Raw genomic sequence first — 3,365 nt, forward strand, 5'->3', positions numbered from 1 at the left:
TATTATGGATGCAAACTAGCTTATGACCACTAATGGTAATAGAGTTGTTCCCACTGTGGATTTTCATTGTGTGTTAGAAAAAAGTATGCACCTGGAAATATAGGCCTTGCCCATCTGTTAGATTTTTAAATGTAGTTTATTTTTTTCCCGAGAGATATTTATTTTGTTTATGACAACTAGAGAAGGAAAAGATGAGGCAGACGAATGGCACAAATGACAAACAGGAGAGCGTTGGTATTGCTCTTAATATTTTAGCTATGCTTGATATTGCTCTTAATGTGACGACGGAGGAGGTTTTGTGGACTACGTTTCGGCGAGGCACATGTTTTTCCAAGGATGGAATATTAACTTTACTTCTGGTGAAATTCTTTATGCAAAGTTGCTTGACAAGCATGTTTGTCTCGTATGATAATCATATGTGTAATCTTTATGAACAGATTGTCTAATGAAATATATGGTTGCTTCAAAAAAATTTCCGATCTACAACTAATAAAAATATTCATCCGTTGCAACGCATAGGCATATATGCTAGTATATACTATACCTATGGTAGATTTATCAGTATCAGTGTGGAGTTATGAGTCTTTTATGTTTTCGTGTGGATGGTTTGGCCTGATACATGATGGTCCCCGCCGCCATTATGGCCACCGGCTGACCGTCGTGGACATTGCGTCCGCGCATGCCGGCTTCCTGCCGTCTTCCTCACCTGTCACCGTGCCAACCTACCAGGTCGCCGGCTTCACCTACGTACTCACTAGCTTCAACAGTGAGTCGTGCCTGTATTGTACGACTGCGTCGTCACCAACCTGGAGAGCACAGCAGTGACGCCCTCGTGATCAAAACATGGGTTGTGATGGAGTCCTCCGGTGCTGAAGCAGCCGTCGTCGGCAACGCAACGGCCGGCGGAGACATCCACCAACGAGTAATTCCCGTTGTTCGCTTTGTTTGGAAAGCGGGTCGCAGGAGGTCGTCGACACGGACGGAGGCTTGAAGTTCACGTGGAAGCGCCGGTGGTCCTCCATGGTCGTTGCCACTCGCCAGCGCCTCCATCCCTGCCGCGTCGAGCAAGCATGGCGGCGAGGGCGCGGGGGCTCAACCGGAGCAGGCCCACGGTGGCATCTCCAAGAAGGCGGCGCACCACCACAAGCACAAACCAACGGCGCAACTCCACCACCGACATCAGATCAGGTATGCCGTATGTATATACCTCAATCTGCTATTCTATTTATTTGTTGTTGTTGAGGCAGATCACGGCAGTGGCGCTGATGTGAGCAGGGAGGACAGGAGGAGGAAGACATAAAAGTTTGACATGGAAATGCCCACACAGGCCCTGGTTCGGCATCACCTGCGTCCAACGTTGGCAACACGCCGCCGTGCTCAGCCTCACATTGCCATCGTGTGCGCTTTGCACCAACTGAAGGAAATATACTCTAAAGGCAATAATAAAGTTATTATTTATTTTCTCATATCATGATAAATGTTTATTATTCATGCTAGAATTGTATTAACCGAAAACATAATACATGTGTGAATAAATAGACAAACATAGTGTCACTAATATGCCCTCTACTTGATTAGCCCGTTAATCGAAGATGGTTAAGTTCCCTAGCCATGGACATGAGTTGTCATTTGATTAACGGGACCACGTCATTAGGAGAATGATGTGATTGACTTGACCCATTCCGTTAGCTTAGCACTTGATCGTTTAGTATGTTGCTATTGCTTTCTTCATGACTTATACATGTTCCTATGACTATGAGATTATGCAACTCCCGTTTACCGGAGGAACACTTTGTGTGCTACCAAACGTCACAACGTAACTGGGTGATTATAAAGGTACTCTACAGGTGTCTCCGAAGGTACTTGGTGGGTTGACGTATTTCGAGATTAGGATTTGTCATTCCGATTGTCGGAGAGGTATCTCTGGGCCCTCTCGGTAATGCACATCACTATAAGCCTTGCAAGCATTGTGACTAATGAGTTAGTTGCGAGATGATGTATTATGGAACGAGTAAAGGGACTTGCCGGTTACGAGATTAAACTAGGTATTGAGATGCCGACGATTGTATCTCGGGCAAGTAACATACCGATGACAAAGGGAACAACGTATGTTGTTATGCGGTTTGACCGATAAAGATCTTCGTAGAATATGTAGGAGCCAATATGAGCATCCAGGTTCCGCTATTGGTTATTGACCGGAGACGTGTCTCGGTCATGTCTACATAGTTCTCGAACCCGTAGGGTCCGCACATTTTGTGTTTTGATGTACCGAAGGTAGTTCGGAGTCCTGGATATGATCACGGACATGACGAGGAGTCTCGAAATGGTCGAGACATAAAGATCGATATATTGGACGATTATGTTCGGACACCGGAATGGTTTCGGGGAGTTTCAGACACATACCGGAGTACCGGGGGGTTACCGGAACCCCCCGGCAAGTTTAATGGGCCAAGATGGGCCTTAGTGGAGAAGAGGAGGGGCGGCTAGGGCTGGCCGCGCGCCCCCTCCCCCTCTAGTCCGAATTGTACAAGAAGGAGGGGGGGCGGCGGCGCCCCCTTTCCTTCCCCCTCTCTCCTTCCCTTCCTTTCCCCCTCCTACTCCAACTAGGAAAAGAGAGGAGTCCTACTCCTGGCGCGCCCTCCTCCTGGCCGGCCGCCCCCTCCCCCTGGTCCTTTATATACGGGGGCAGGGGGGCACCTCTAGACACAAGAATTGATCTCTTGATCTCTTAGCCGTGTGCGGTGCCCCCCTCCACCATATTCCACCTCGATCATATCGTAGCGGTGCTTAGGCGAAGCCCTGCGTCGGTAGCATCATCATCACCGTCACCACGCCGTCGTGCTGACGGAACTCTCCCTCAAAGCTCGGCTGGATCGGAGTTCAAGGGACGTCATCGAGCTGAACGTGTGCTGAACTCGGAGGTGCCGTATGTTCGGTACTCGGATCGGTCGGATCGTGAAGATGTACGACTACATCAACCGCGTTGTGCTAACGTTTCCGCTTTCGGTCTACGAGGGTACGTGGACAACACTCTCCCCTCTCGTTGCTATGCATCACCATGATCTTGCGTGTGCGTAGGAAATTTTTTGAAATTACTACGTTCCCCAACAGTGGCATCCGAGCCTGGTTTTATGCGTAGATGTTATATGCACGAGTAGAACACAAGTGAGTTGTGGGCGATACAAGTCATACTGCTTACCAGCATGTCATACTTTGGTTCGGAGGTATTGTTGGATGAAGCGGCCCGGACCGACATTACGCGTACGCTTACGCGAGACTGGTTCTAGACGTGCTTTGCACATAGGTGGCTGGCGGGTGTCGGTTTCTCCAACTTTAGTTGAACCGAGTGTGGCTACGCCTGGTCC

Source organism: Triticum aestivum, chromosome 6D (assembly GCF_018294505.1).
Source record: "Triticum aestivum cultivar Chinese Spring chromosome 6D, IWGSC CS RefSeq v2.1, whole genome shotgun sequence".
NCBI lineage: Eukaryota > Viridiplantae > Streptophyta > Magnoliopsida > Poales > Poaceae > Triticum > Triticum aestivum.